The sequence below is a fragment of the Pongo pygmaeus genome, chromosome 7 (assembly GCF_028885625.2).
Source record: "Pongo pygmaeus isolate AG05252 chromosome 7, NHGRI_mPonPyg2-v2.0_pri, whole genome shotgun sequence".
NCBI lineage: Eukaryota > Metazoa > Chordata > Mammalia > Primates > Hominidae > Pongo > Pongo pygmaeus.
Genome location: NC_072380.2, coordinates 27,442,352 through 27,457,057, shown reverse-complemented (window position 1 = coordinate 27,457,057; position 14,706 = coordinate 27,442,352). Strand labels below are relative to the sequence as shown.

Below are 14,706 nucleotides of genomic sequence, written 5' to 3'. Positions count from 1 at the left end.
AGCCAGGCATGATGGCAGGTGCCTGTAATTCCAGCTACTTGGGAGGCTGAGGCAGGAGAATCACTTGAACCCAGGAGGGAGAGGTTGCAGTGAGCTGATATCATGCCATTCACTCCAGCCTGGGCAACAGAACAAGACTCTTGTCAAAAAAAAAAAAAAAAAAAAAAAAGCGGTGACGGTTGCACAACTCTGTGAATGTACTACAAATCGTTGAATTGCACGTTTTTAAAAGGTGAATTTTATGGTATGTGAACTGTATCTCAAAAAACTACTATTCATCAATAAGTATCAATTAGCGGTTATTAAAAAATAAACTGGCGGTGGCGGGGGGCAGGGGTGGTGGGGATGCAGGGCTGAGGCAGAAGAATCGCTTGAATCCAGAAGGCAGAGGGTGCAGTGAGCTGAGATCGTGCCAGTGCACTCCAGCTTGGGTGACAGAGAGAGACTCCGTCTCAAAAATAAAAAATAAGTAAATAAGTAAATAAACTCCTTTTGGATCAATATGAAACAGCCAACTCTCTTTAGACCACAGGGACTATGATGTGCGCAGAACATGAAGAGCTGATGCAGAAAGGGTTCTGGTGACAAGAAGGACACTGATGTCAGAGATGGGAGTGAACAGTTACAACATTTCCTAAACTGGGAGAGTTGGGGGAAAGCAGTATTTAAGTTAATGTATTGTTATTAGCATGTGATTGAAAATGTATCGCTAAAATAATCTATTCAACATTATCCTACAAAGTTTACATATGAAAATAAGCTTTTTAATTTTTTTTTTAGCAGCCCTCCTTATTGGGAGAACAGAGCTGCCTTATGTCAGGCACACATTGTACGTACCCAATGCCAGCTGTGTGTCAGGCACCAGGCTGTGTCCTTGGGATGTAACAGTGACTCTCCATACAGATATGGTTCTTTCCTCAACAGGGCTTACGGCCTAGTTTGTCTGAATTAAAAAGGAGCTCAAGTTTGAGGTCATTTTTATGAAAGGTTTATAGAACGGATGATAATATCTTATAAGAGATGTCCTTAATCTTTTGGGGTCACAGGTGCCTTGGAGAGTCAGATGATAAGCAATGAACTTTCTTTCAGAAACATACGCATTTGCTCCTTGGTGAGAATCACACATCTTCTTTCAGGGAGTTCAAATCTACAGCCCCTCCCACCACTCACACATACATAAACCTGCCATGCCCCAGGCTGGACTTCAGACTTTGAGATTGTTCTTTTCCAAATCCATTTGCACCTACAGCCATTCTCCAGCTCCCATGACACATACACAACGAGCACCTCACAAGCCTGAGACCCAGAAAGAATTCCAGATGACCTGCATCTCAGGAGATCCGTGGAGGGGACTCAAGGGCCTGGTAGGTACCTCACCTTCTCACTTCAACCCTGGACAGGAATATTTTTGCCTGGTTTATATTGGGCTCTTGCCTAAGATCTGTTTTGAAGAAAGCTTTGCTAAAAAGTCCCACAACCCCCTGATTGCACATACAAATAAAAAACAGGAGGCTTACCCAGGGGACCCACCCCATAGCATGTGGTGGGATATGAAGGAGGCAGCGACCAGCCCAGGGCTCCTAGGCTCAGGGCAGTTCCTGTGCCCTCTTCCAGGGACCCCCAGGGCATGAACACAGGCTGGGGCTGAGTGTTCAGTGTTGGGTGCAGAAAGCATTTTTCTTTTCTCTTTTTTTTTTTTTTTTTTGAGACAGTGTTTTGCTCTTTTGCCCAGCTAGGCTGGAGTGTAATAGCACGATCTTGGCTCACTGCAACCTCCATCTACTGGGTTCAAGCCATTCTCCTGCCTCAGCTTCTCAGGTAGCTGGGATTACAGGCCTGCGCCACCATGCCCGGCTAATTTTTTATTTTTAGTAGAGACGAGGTTTCTCCATGTTGGTCAGGCTGGTCTCAAACTCCCAACTTCAGGTGATCTGCCCACCTCGGCCCGCCTCGGCCTCCCGAAGTGCTGGGATTACAGGCATGAGCCACCGCACTTGGCTCTGAAAGCGTTTTTCTATACAGGGTCAAGTAAAGACGGGGAGAGGGCTCAGAGGCTGCACTGGTGACAATGCAGATAAACGAGGTGATTGTCGACCAAGTGTTTGCAAATCTCAAGCTTTCCAGGGCCAGAAAGCTCAGAGTCCAGCAGCCATGGCTATGTCTGTGTACACTGGAGGTCAAAGTCCAAGTTACTAAAAATTGTCAATCTCTGCCTTGTAAATCTCTCCCGTTTTCCCAGAGCATTGCACCCTCTGCCAAGCCTGCCTAACTTCTTTCCTCCTCCCCGTCTTTCTCCTCTCATTCAGCCTAGCCTAGTTGTACTCAACAGCAGGAGGAGGAGAGAAAAGGGAAAGGCAAGACTCACAGAGATTAGTGAGAGTTAGGAGTGGTTTAATAAAGAAATAGTGGAGTTCCTGCCCTACACTGCTGACTCCCTCTCTCTGGGCTGTAGGAAATCTCCACCTTCAGGACAGGCAAGAAGGGCATCCTAACCACAGGGCAAGAATTCAAGAGACTTGGGATGTGGCCCCTATTCTAGTTGCAACTGGCTGTTGCGACACCCACTGCGGGGAATGAGGAAGCGCTGTCTGGCTCACTCCCTGTGAGCCAGGCATGAGTGTGCAGGGAGGGAGGGATCCCTTTTCACAGGCCCAGGGAAATGCAATTTTCTATCCTTGGAATTTGACGGTATAAGGAAGAAGAACAAAATAAAAGGCATCTCCCTGCTCTGGAGGAATGTAGCATCAGGTTGAAAAATAGATTCTGGGAGATCCCAGGATGCAAAGAAGCCCAGAAGCTGCCATGGGGAGCTCAGATGTCCTCCAAAAGGGTGGGTCACCAACTGAGCCTTAAAGGAGTAAGTAGGACTGGTGAAGTGCATGGGGCTGGCATTCCAAACAGGACACAGGACTTGAGCAGAGGCTTGCCGGAGACTGGGGAGCACACCAGGCTGGCTGGGGCTTCATTTGGGTATGGGGAAAGTTTAGTTAGAAGAGCAGATCAAGGTTGGATTATGGGAGGCACTGAATGGTAAATTTAAGGGGGCTGGATTTGCCTGCAGGCATTTGGGAGCTTCCAAGGGAACCAGAGATAGGACGAGGCTCTTGGGTAAAAATATGAAGCAATATTAGGTAATATGATTTGGGTCAGAGTAGGGGCCATAGAAACAGGAAGGAAGGAATGAAAGGCATGAAGAAAGAATCTGCAAGATTGAGTGATGGGCAAGACATGAGCAGAAAAAAGTGGAGGCGTGGAAAGAGGGGAGGCAATAGCAAGGTTTCTGACCTGAGTGTGTGGGAGATGAACAACCCCATGAAGAGGAGAGCAGCCAGGAGGAAGAGATGGTTTGGCGTGAGAAAAGGAGGAGTTTAATTTCTGAGATACAGCATTTAAGAAGACAAGCTCCTCAAGTGGGAATATCTTACAGACTCTTAGAAGCGAGGGCTAAGGGAGGGAGGGAGGGTCCTGGGAATCATCACATCTGGATGGTCACCAGAGACATGTTGGAGAAGGGGCCTGTGGATCTAAGTGCATATTCCTGACTTGATACTTCAAGGTGCTGCCAGATAGAGGTTGAGACAGGCTTGGCATTTAACACACTCCTAGCAGAGGGGAGGCCCAGGGGGAAGCGGCCAGGCTGAGAATCAAGAATATGGAAGACAGAGGTGAAGAGGAATGGTGGGTTTCTCATGGATGTTCTCATAAGTTCTATATCTCTCAAATTCATCAAAGAACCAATTTCAACTCAGAGAAAGTAGAAGCCTCCAGGGGATGCCTGCATGCTCCACAGGACCGCAAAGCATCTGAGTTACGCAATTTATTCAGATGTGTGAGGCCTGAACTATTACAACACTCTCTTATCTGCTCCCTTGCGAATTCAAGCTCTCTTCACTCTCATCCACTCTACACACCAGAATCTGACCCTCGCACCTCCACCGAAGTCAGCATGGTCAACAGCTCCTACTGCCTTCAGAATAAAGCCCCATGGCTGTCTGGGACTTCCAGAATAACTCCCAAACACGTTGGCCTCCTTGTCCAAGCCTTATCTTCTGTTCCACCCCCAACTCTGATTGCCTTTTGCCACTCTTGGTTCCACCCAAAATGAGTCACTCAAACCACACCTCTCCATCTCTCTGCTGTTATTTATACTCTTCTTTGACTACAGCCACCATCTCAAGTTCCTACAGTGTATCCTGTGTATCCTTTCAGAGCTTTGCCAAATACCATCTCCTCCAGGAAGCATTCCCAGAGTCCATAGCCAGAAGGAATCTCTGCCCTGCAATCTCATAGCACTTCGTGCCTCTTTTATGGCACATTATTTACCTTTAAGTAACTCAGAGTTAAATAAATATCTTACAGTTCTTTATCTTCATGTATTGCCTCCCCTACCACACTATAAACTTTGTGAGGACAGATATAATTCCTCAAATTAGGGGGAAGAAGTGGTGGTTCATGCCTGTAATCCCAACACTCTGGGAGGCCGAAGCAGAATTGCCTGAACTCAGGTGTTCAACACCAGCCTGGGCAACATAGCAAGACATCGTCTCTACAAAAATTTAAAAAATTAGCCAGGTGTGGTGGCATGTGCCTGTGGCCCCAGCTACTCAGGAGGCTGAGGCCGGAGGATTGCTTGAGCCTGAGAGGTCAAGGTTGCAGTGAGGTGTGATCGCACCACTGTACGCCAGCCTGAGCAACAGAGTGAGATTCTGTCTCAAAATGAGATAAAAAAATTGGGGGAAGAAAAACTATACCCTGAGAGTAAAGGGGGTGATGGGGAGAAACATTCAACAAGTGCCCAGAACAAATTACAAATAAGCAAAGTAAGGCTCAGAGAGGTTCTATCATTTGGCGATGTCAGACAGGCAGAGTATGACTGAGTCGAGAGTCAAACTCATCACGTTCTGATCCCAAATTCATCACTTTTCCTGGGACAATGCCTGTGATGTTTTGTGGGGGATTTTCACACAGTCAGGTATTTCCCTCCATTACCCTATTAGGGAGGCAATACCAATTCTTCATCTTCAAATGAGAAAAGGAAGGCTTGAAGACGAAAGAGATTTAGCCAATGTACCCCAGTTAACAGGTGAGAGAATCTACACCAAAGCCCAGGCCTCCTGCCCTCTGACTCTCTTTCCTCTTGCCCAGGCTGAAAAACTGCCTGACCTTCTGCCTGTAATGAGCTGGGGGCTGGGATTCAAGCTTGCAGTGAGCCACTTGCAGCTGTCTTGGTTGGCACCGCTGTCTGCCAGCACCAAACATCTGCCTAAATAGCAGAAAGGATGTGACCGGATGCTGCCGAGAGCCTCTGCAGAGGTGCAAAGTGCAGCAGCATCAGATCTCTCATAACCTACCTGGGGTGGGACCTGGGGGCGGGGACTGTGTACATCGAGCTGGGTGAGAGGAGTTGGGTTTTGACTCCAAATACTCCCAGAGAACACAGAAAAGCACTTGAGGTTCCCAGAGCAGTGGGATGGACATAGTACATTAATTTAGAAATCAGAAAATGGGCTGGGTGTGGTGGCTCATGCCAGTAATCCCAGCACTTTGGGAGCCTCAGGGGAGTGGATCACCTGAGGTCAGGAGTTTGAGACCAGCCTGGCCAATATGGTGAAACCCCATTTCTACTAAAAATAAAAGAATTAGCCAGGGATGATGGCGGGTGCCTGTCATCTCAGCTACTCGGGAAGCTGAGGCTGGAGAATCTCTTGAACCCGGGAGGTGGAGGTTGTAGAAAGAAAATAAGCCAGGGGTGGTGGCATGTGCCTGCAGTCTTGGCTCATGCCCCTGCACCCAAGTGAGACCTCGTCTCAAAAAAAAAAAAAAATAATAAAATAAATAAGAAACCAGAAAATGATGGTGCTCCAAGTGGTCAGAACCACCATAGGGGCCATTCTGTCCCAGGTGAGAAGGGAACCCCCAGAAGAGCAAAACCCAAACTCAGGTCAGAATTCCCAGTACACCCCTCCCCATCAATCACCCCCATATGCACCAGTGGGACTGCTATGGCTTGTGGGCAGCAGGTTCTCACAGAATCAGGTGCAAGGCCCTCAAGAAAGAAAGGGCATTAAAAGGGGGTCTGCCCCCACAATTGTGGGAGAATTGGTCCAATTTAAAGGAAGACAAATGCAGGAGATGCGAATTAAACCCAGTACTGAGCTCTAAACCCTAGGCAAGGTGGATTCTTTGAGCCCCCCGTCTCTAGTGAGTGATCTTGCCAGATTCTGTGTGGGTGGATTTCAGAACATAAAAGGAAGAGAGAGAACTGGAGAGGGGGAAGATGTTAGTGAACATAGCCAAGCTAGGAAACGGGAAGGCTTGCCTCCCGCAGGTATTGGCCATTGCTGATCTTGGTTTTAGTCACACTAACTGGCTGCCTCATAAAAGCAGCAACCACCTTAGTGCTGGGAAAAGGTAAGAGGACACGAAGACCATGAAACTCAGAGCAGTGTCCACCCCTGCAGGCTGCCTGTGGCCTACCTGGAGGGTCTCCTGAAAATTAAACTCCGCATTCACACCAACCTGCCCGTTGCATCTGGGTGAAAAGTGCGTCGGAACATGCAGCCTCAAGTCTGCTCTTCTTAATAAACTGTCACCATGAGTAATAATTATTCCTTGAGAAATAGCAGAGTGACTCAAAAAGCTGTCCCCTCCCCCTCTGCCACCCCCTCGCACAGCTTGCAGCTTTGTACACAGAGTTAAGAGGCCCAGAAAGTGAAGCCACCATTTTCTCCTGCCTGTCAGTTCTCTGAACACTTTAAATGACCATCTGGACTTCAGTGCCAGCTGGGCATTCGTAGACAGTCTCTTTGCTGCCTAAAAAGTTAATGAGGGCTGGCTGTTCCCAAAACACAGTGAACTGAGAGTGGGGCTAGGCAGAAACAAACATCATTGAATACCTGATGTATGCTTGTGAGACAGTGCTCAGGGGAAGCTGCCTGATGCCTCGCAGAAGAGGACCTTTAACCTCTGGAAAAATAAATGGTGCTGCCCCGCCAGTTCAGATATGGCCATACGTGTAAAGACACCAGAGAGCTCATACTTATAGGATGCATATCATCTGCCTAATTATGGGACTGAATGTTTTATTGTACTTTGACGCTGTTATTATTAAGTGGGTACATAAGATGCTATTATTAAGCGGGTGCATCTGGGTTGTTGAAATATCGAAATAGTCCATCCTTATTGGAAATGTCCATGCTACAGCCCTCCAAAGGCCTGTTTCTTCCACCCCCAGACTCCACAAGATGCACTGACGGGGTGAGCCTGGCATGGAAGGGGGCCTCTCTGATGCTGCTCAGAGTAATGGTGGTGTCTGTTCTGTTTGATCTCTACTCAGGTTTTAGTAGCTGTATTTTGAATATCTCTCTAATGTACACTACCTCATGCCACCCTCACCCAAAGCCCTGTTATTGTCTCCATCTTGCAGATAGGAAGCTAGGGTTAACTCACCTACCTAAGGTCACTCAGGGGGTACCAAACCTGGGCTGGAACCCAGGCAGACTGACTCTGAGCCTGAGCTCTTGACCATCCGACGGCTTGGACAGATAAGGCATATCAGTGTTGCAGAGTCACCACTATCCCTGCTCTTTCTCCTTAACCCTGGAACTGACCCGTACTCTACAAGAAAACTCTTCATCCTCAAGCCAGCAAAACTTATCTTCATCACCACACTTTCAGCCCCAGGCACGTCCCAGCTCTGCACCTCTACTCCATGCCCCGATGTGGCCATTTACCTGGGAGGCCAGGGTCATATGGTCCTGAGACATATGGGTCCCAGGCAGGGGAAACTGGAGACTGAGTGACCTACCATGCGGGGTAGCCCCAGGGTAGCCTCCCTCCCCTCCCTAGCCTCACCATCAGTTTCCTTTGTCCTAGCAGTATTTGGGGCACATGGAGCTACTGTCGTCACTATGGAGAGCTAAGTGCCAAGGGACTTGGACTTTCTCTAGGGTCCTCTGCACGATGAAACATGGCCGGAGCTGCAATGGGAAGACTCAGGCTGACACAGGTGGGAGTTTGTGTCTCTGAAGGATGCATGATGCTAGAAAGGTTGCATATAGCCAGACGCAGTGGCTCACACCTGTAATCCCAGCACTTTGGGAGTCTGAGGCGGGCAGATCATGAGGTCAAGAAATCGAGACCCTCCTGGCCAACATGGTGAAACCCCGTCTCTACCAAAAATACAAAAATTAGTTGGACGTGGTGGTGCGTGCCTGTAGTCCCAGCTACTCGGGAGGCTGAGGCAGGAGAATCACTTGAACCCGGGAGGCGGAGGTTGCAGTGAGCTGAGATCGCACCACTGCACTCCAGCCTGGGCGACAGAGTGAGACTCCATCTCAAAAAAAAAAAAAAAAAAAAAAAAAAAAAAAAAAAAAAAAGGTTGCACACAAGGGCTCCTTCCTTGAAGATCTTCTCTAAGTTGGACACTGCCTAGTCTAGAATGAATTAGGTCCATCCTGGCTAGAGTTATGAGAAGGGCTATGCCTTCTGAACGACCTGCTTGGTCCTCAAACTGCACTCACATCAAGGTTCACTCAATGTGGAATGCTGTTTCCCTGAGAATGTGCATGGGCTCTACAGCTATCCTCAGGGAATGACACGTGTCTTTTTATGTAGGACTTATCATAACCTTGATCTTGCAAATATTCAAGACACATGTCCAAGTGCAGGCTCATTTGAACATCAGTGGAACACCTCTATCCATCTCACGCCATAGGGTCTCTCTCAACACCACCTGGGCAAACAATCCAAGGGCCTGGGGACAAAATGTTTATCACAGGGGGATGGGGAGATTTAGCCACTGGAAAGAAGGACCATTTTTAACCTAGCCGTTCCCGCAAGGGAAACACACTTTCCATTTCCTCTTTCTCTTAACGAATTCTTAACTTCCTCTAGGTTCCCTTTTAGGAGGACCCTAATTTGTTGTTACAAATGCTCCCAATAAAGTCAAAATCCAGTTCACAAGGCACCTTCACTTCCTCTATCTCTCAGCGCTACTTTTCTAATAAGGAACTCATCCTAAAACTGGGAATCATGACAGCCAAATTTCATGGCGCATTTGTCTGCGCTGAATATTTTATCTGGATTCTCTACTTTAATTCATTCACATTTCCCTTCAGTTAATTCTACTTTGAGTCACTCTCTGCCCACCCACCATCCCTCAAGAAGAGTGTTATATCTCCACCCCTTGAAGCAGGTCATATGGGAAGGGAGTAGCAAAGCTAAAAGCATAATGCAGACTCTGTCCCCAACCCAAGGGCTAACCCCGTGAGTTCTCACTGGAAGCATGAACCCTACTATGTATTTCACCTGAGACCTCCAAGTGCTCACTTGCGGAAGTAAATGAATGCAAGCGCTCTGTGGCTGTTGCTTTGCTCACCCCTGTGAAGGTGTTGCAAAATTCAATATGTACCGTGTTTCCTTTAGTACTCACTAGGCAATTTACATACATTATCAGGGATCCTCCCAACCACCTGCACAAACAGATACTCCTGCCCTCGTTTCAGAAAAGAGGATTCTGAGGGTCAGAGAAGCTCACTGGTCTACATGGATTTGAACCCAGATCTGTCTGGATTTAATGTTGTTTCTTCTGAGGTACCATTCAGTAGAATGAGGTACTATTTATTCACCTGTATAGATGAATAAACTGACCAAGGAATTGATTTTTTGTTTTTTAAATAATAGGGTCAATCAGTGAATGAGCTCAAAAATAAAATCCAGGAGGAATGGTTACAAGATGGACCTGAGACTGTTCTCAGAGTGCCTGGGCAGTTTCCAGCCTTTACTTCCCAGCATTGCGCCAACCTCAGCTTCTCCTAGAGTACGGCTGCCAGATAAATACAGGACACCCAGTTAAATGTGAATTTCAGAGAAACAGTGAATAATGTTTGAGTATAAGTATGTTCCATGTAGTTCATGAGACATATTTGTATTGAAAAAAAAAAACCATTGAGTGCTTATCTGAAATTCAAATCTGAGTGTCCCGTGCTTTTATTGGCTAAATCTGGCAACCCCTTCCTGCTGGGAAGTCTCCTGCCTGGCTCCAGGTCCCAAGTGTTGCTCCAACAGAAGTTGCCATGGCAGCCTGGCAGGCCTTCCAAAGCCTTCTAGAGCAGTCTCCACTCACCCCTGCGGCTTCCCCTCGCCCCTGCACGCTCTAGGCTCCCAACAAGCCCAGCTACTTTCATTTTCCTGGATGCCTCCCGCTGCTTCCAGCCTCCTGCTGCTTTTAGCCTCCAGTCTCTGCATTTGCTGTTCTTTCCCCTCTTCTCTTGAGCTAATTTCTAGTCATCCTTCAGCTCTCAACTTGAAGTCACTTCTGCCAGGACGCCCTCCTGGCCATTGCTGACTGGCTCCCCCCACAGCCCTCTACTGCAGGGTTGGACAGTACCCTGCACCTTCCCCTGGCAGCCCTCCCTCAACCACCCTGTATCCCACACTGCCCTGGTGAGCAGAGGCCATGCCACACTCACCTTGTCCCCACACCTTGCACCTGCACCTGGCCGCAGGTGGGAAGCCAGTGAGTGCCTCCTGAATGAATGACTGCAGACTGTCCCGCCAATGCTGGGGCTCTCCAATGTGACTACTTCCTTCCTCCCTTCTGTCTTTAGTCACTTTTTCATCAGTGTCCTCCTCCCCCTCCCCCAGAGTGGTTGTGAAAGACAGGGCCTTCAGCAACAGCACTCGGGGTGAACAGAGAGCATCCCACGTGAAGGGGCCTCCCAGCACCCACCACCGGGTCATGCCACGTGCACTGCCCCAGTGGGCTCAGACCCAACCACAGCGCAGCTTCCGAGTTCCTTCTGGCTAAAGCCACCTCTAGGCACAACTTTCTGCTCTTGTCCTTCCGCTGGCCCCTTAAATGAGCGGACCTGGATTTTGCTCCCAGTTTGGGGTATAGGGAGACGCCGGTGTCATGTGGTCGAGGCTTAGGGCAGGTGGCAGGGCTTGCAGAACATCACCCATATGCCGCTCCACGCTCACCCACCCAAAGCGGTGCCCACGCGCAGCCTGACAGCAGGCAGAGGCAGCTCCGAACTTAACCCTTAAGTGGCACTCAGGAGGCAGCTTCTCAAGGAACCAGAGTGGCCAGTGTTAACTACACACACATACACGCGCACACACACACACACACGAGCTCCCCTGTGGCCCAGAGCACCCCTGCTTTCCTCCAGCCAGGGCTTGATTCAGAAGATGACCTCTCAGGTGCAAGGAGTGGCTGCAGGAGAGTTAGGGTGGGCTGGGGGTGAGACTATGACCCCAGGGGCTGCGGAAGGGTCCGGGAGGGAGCGGGGAGCCGGGGCAGGAGCAGGCAGAGGTCTGAGGCAGGAGCTGAAACCCCGTGGCTCCCTAACCTGACCTTTAGAGGCAGCAGTCTGGCTGTGTCCTCACACCGTCATCCCTAGCCTCCCCCAGCCTCCCCTGTCTGAATATGTTGAGAGGACAAAGAGGGAGAAACACCCTATAGTGTCAAATTTACTCCAAAAATAGAACCCCTCTTCCCCGCAGAAGGCTGGCGAGCTCCGGGCGTGTGCACAGCACCCACGGCTCCGATTTCCTGGGTCTGGCCGTTTCTCCGGGAACTCCCAGCTCAGGTGCCCAGGATCCCGGAATTGTCGTCCCCAACCCCTGCCACCCGGTCAAGCCTCCAACTTCTGCCGGGCGCAGCGCTCAGCCCTGGCTCGCGGGAGGGACTCACCCAGGGAGGCGCGGACTCCAGCGACTGCTCCTCGGGCCCCGCCAGGTGAGCCGGGAGGGACGGCGGCAAGTACAGGTAAGTTGGCCGGGCAGGTAGGTGTGCAACGGCTCCGGAGGCTGTGGCTGAGTAAAAGGGCTGACAGGTTAGATTCTCCCTCCTCCTCTGAGTTGTTAACCACACCCCTGCTGCTCTCCTCCCCACTTCCTTAAAGGGTGGGGTGTGTTGTCTGTGTGTGCCTGCTCCAGCCTCTTACCATAAACTCTGAAATAGACGCTGCCACCAATTCCCTGAGTGCCGGGCAGACCTGGGGGGCGATCTCTGCCATTCCCCCGGCCGCAAATGGGATCCTCGGATATTATGTGCCCCTTGTGAGCTGTTAACTCCCCAGTTCCTAATACCCCTCCATCCTCTGCCCACTCCACCTGCAGCCTTTTGGAGGCCAAACAGTGTGTGCTGGGGGGAGGCGGAGGGGCGGGGGCGCAGGGCGGGCCGAGGAAACCAACTTCTCAGGCTGGTTCTCACAAGACCCCCTGCAGTGGGAGATGTTATCTACATGGTACTCTGAGCACCTGTGTCCTAATCTCTCCATGTCCTAAAGTGGCCCCAGTCCCTTTGCAGGCATGAAAAATCATAAATACCACCAGGGATTTTGGAAGAACCAGTCCAGGTCCCTGAACACAGAAGACCAGGTCCCTGAGCTGTGACTAAGTAGGGTCTGAGGACAGCACAAGAATAGTTAGAGATGCTGGACAGCCCCTTCCAGGGGCCCCGCCCAGAGGCTGGTCCCCTCTTTCCTCAGACCGGTGATATGTGAGCAGGCACTCAAGGGCACTTAGCAACACTTCTTCCCTATCCCTAGGAAAACTCCAGACTTGCTCCTGAGTAGGAGGAGGAAGTGACCTGGACTTGGCATAAGGTCAAAAAGGTGGAGTGTACTCAGCATCACCCTCATCCTATAATGTCCTCTCCAGAGCCTGTGTCCCAAGCTTCTTTATTCTGTGTCCTGTGCAGGATTGGAATCTGATTCCCAGGGCTGCCCTGTTGCACAATTCTAGAGGATGCTATTCACAATGTACTTTCTGAGAATGGCGCCCCCTGGAGTTATGCTGAGGAAGCACTCAGTTTCTAAGATTGCACTGACTCCTTCCCATTTCTGAAAAAAAAACTGGAGACTTAGATAAGTTAACAAAGCGAGGAAGTTAATGTTTCTCGAAGTATAATTGGTGGACTACCCATAGCTATTGGCTGGATGCCACTCTGGGTCCACTGAAGATCAGACTCTCTGCAGCTAGGGCCCACCTGCCCAGCATAGCGCTCACAACCCATTGATGGGCACTGCCAGCCTTGACAGCTGGAGCCCCCCACCCCTTCCCGTTAGTGCTATTCACAGATTTGTCACGTTTCCAGCACTCAGCGTCTTGGAGGTAATCTTGGTGACTACACAGCGGTCAGCAGGTCAGAAGGTGGCCAGGTGGGAGAACTTGGCCAGGGATGGGAGAGGCAAGTCAGACAGAGGTAAACTGAAGTTAGCAGGGAAGGTGTGGGCATGAGGAGGCAGGTAATTGACTACATGGCAAGGACATGGTCAGAGGGCATCTGGCAGTGGGTGTCCCCTCCGTATTCTTGCACTTGGAAATGAAGTGATGAAGGCCGAGTGGCACGAAAGTTAGATACCTGGGTGAGTTGTTGAGAGTCTGTACTAGAAGGTGGCAGTGGGTACTAAAAGCAAAGACAATCAAGACCTGTTTAAGAAAAGGTGAGTTTGTGTGTGCTGCCCCTGTGTGGCCACATAAATGAACTACAATCTTATCTTGCTGGGACCAATTCTGGGAAAGGTGAGTTTTCAGAGGTTGTTGAATTCTTCAGCACTTAAAAAAAAAATCTCTCAAATCTACCTCATAGAATCATAAACCCATAGGTTTTTAAATGAAAAAGACATTGAGAAACTCTCTTGGATGGCCAACTCTGCCATCAGGTCTCCCTAGGTTCTGTCCAGTGTCATGTACGAGCAACTCAGGTGACAAGGTCATACATTTCTGCCTGTTACAGCCTTTTAAAAAAACCCATCAGAAATGCCTCAGGAGCCCTCAAATTCCATGGAAATCCCTAAAAGACACTATCCATGGCGATGCTGTCCATATGGCATAGGTTGCAATAATGATCTACACCAGTTAGAAAAGAAAAATATTTCCCTTCTACTTCTGTATCTCAAGCTGACCAAGTGCCATGTGGGAGGCCCTAATTGTGGGGGTGTCAGGGGGATGTGTACCTGGATCAGAAGAAGGAGAAAACTGTAATGAAAAAGGCCTTTGAACAAATGTCCTTTCAGCTGCTGGACTCTCCCATTTGGATGTTCCACTCTTACCCCAAACTCAGGTCTATAACCTTGGCTCATCTTGCTCTTCAAACAAGAACCATTCCAGCCCTCCCCGTGAATGTCAACAAAAGAGCAGTCACCTTTGACTCTCCCTCTCCCTCCTTACCCCGCAGCCATGCAATCTCCAATCTCTAAGTCCTGGGAATCCCCACAAACATTTTTCCTATTCCTCGTTTTCTTTCCTGTCCTATTGACCCATCCCAGTTCAGGTTCTCTTTTCTTATCTTTTCACTAACTGGAGATCACAAAGGTGGTTGAGCTGGTGATTAACTTTCGGGATGGCATTTGAAACCACAAGAATGGATAAGCTTGTCTAAGGCAAGAGTCAGAGACAGCAGAGGACTTCAAGTGAAGCTCTTACCAGGAGCAAATGAATGAAGAACCAAAGGTCAAGTGGGGTGGGCTGATAAGTAAACTGAAAGTGAAGACAGAGAGGCGGCATGTGCTGATGAGTCCTGGAAAGCTTGACTGCCAAGGGCAATTGAGACAAAGGGGTATTGGAGAGGGTCATGGGTTGAAAGAGGACTGATTTGTCATTTAGGATGATAGCCAGTAGAGGAGGTTTCAATGCTCATAGGAAGGATACAGTCAAGAGGGAAGAGGTTGTGACTTTGGACATGCGAATCCATCT

The 14,706-nt window shown here is 49.3% G+C and overlaps 1 protein-coding gene across 3 annotated transcripts in view; it reads right to left on the bottom strand.

The window, feature by feature from the left end:
• PTK2B (protein tyrosine kinase 2 beta) overlaps positions 1-11,838 on the bottom strand; it is a 135,792-nt gene extending 123,954 nt beyond the window's left edge. Inside the window, exon 1 of one of the 3 annotated variants that reach the window (XM_054499812.2) lies at positions 11,699-11,838. The gene's annotated coding sequence lies outside the window, so the exon portion shown is untranslated. Of the gene's footprint in view, positions 1-10,472; positions 10,859-11,698 lie in introns of those variants that run through there. The other 2 variants (XM_054499809.2, XM_054499811.2) reach the window with 2 other exon arrangements.
• Positions 11,839-14,706: the final 2,868 nt, after the last annotated feature.